Consider the following 670-nt stretch of genomic DNA (forward strand, 5'->3'; position numbering starts at 1 on the left):
TTTTTCTTTCCCCTCGGGCCCCCGCCATCTGCGCCCCGGGCAGCCTGTGAAGCGCAGGGGGATGCTGACTCTTCAGAAACCCTGGCTGAAGTCTGCAAAGAGGGGCGTGGGGAGAGATGACAGACCTGCAGACGGCTGGGAGATGCCGGATTACTCTGCGGTCAGACGGACTATACCAACACCGCTAGCAAGATAAGCATCTCTCTGGCCCTGCCCAGCCACCTTTTGTGTTATTAAGGCTTCCCCGCCTCCCCCATCTCCCCCCCACCAGTGTTTCATCATGGAGCCACCACGGGCAGCACATAAATAGAGGGCCTGGGCAGGCTGCGGGGCGAAGACTGGAGACGCTGTTCAGGGTCCCGCACCGTGAGCCTGGCCGGCCACCCTGCAGGTAACCAGCACCGTGCGGAGCCTTGCGGCACGGCCGTGGCCGGGACCCAGCGCAGGGCAGGAGGGGAGTGCCTCGGCCAGCCCTCAGCCTGGTTTTCCAAAACTAAGGGGGGAGGATGAACATTTTCACCAGGAAAAGTAGCCTGGCTTGAGCAGGAGGCTGTTCCTGCTGCAGCTGCTCGATGACAAATTCGATGTTGTGATTTTGCTGGTAATCAGCCCTTTTGAAGACGCCCGATTTCATTGCTAGGTGGGGTCAGAGGCTTTGGCGGGGAATGGG

Source organism: Fulmarus glacialis, unplaced genomic scaffold (genome assembly GCF_000690835.1).
Source record: "Fulmarus glacialis isolate BGI_N327 unplaced genomic scaffold, ASM69083v1 scaffold6786, whole genome shotgun sequence".
In the NCBI taxonomy this organism is placed as follows: Eukaryota; Metazoa; Chordata; class Aves; order Procellariiformes; family Procellariidae; genus Fulmarus; species Fulmarus glacialis.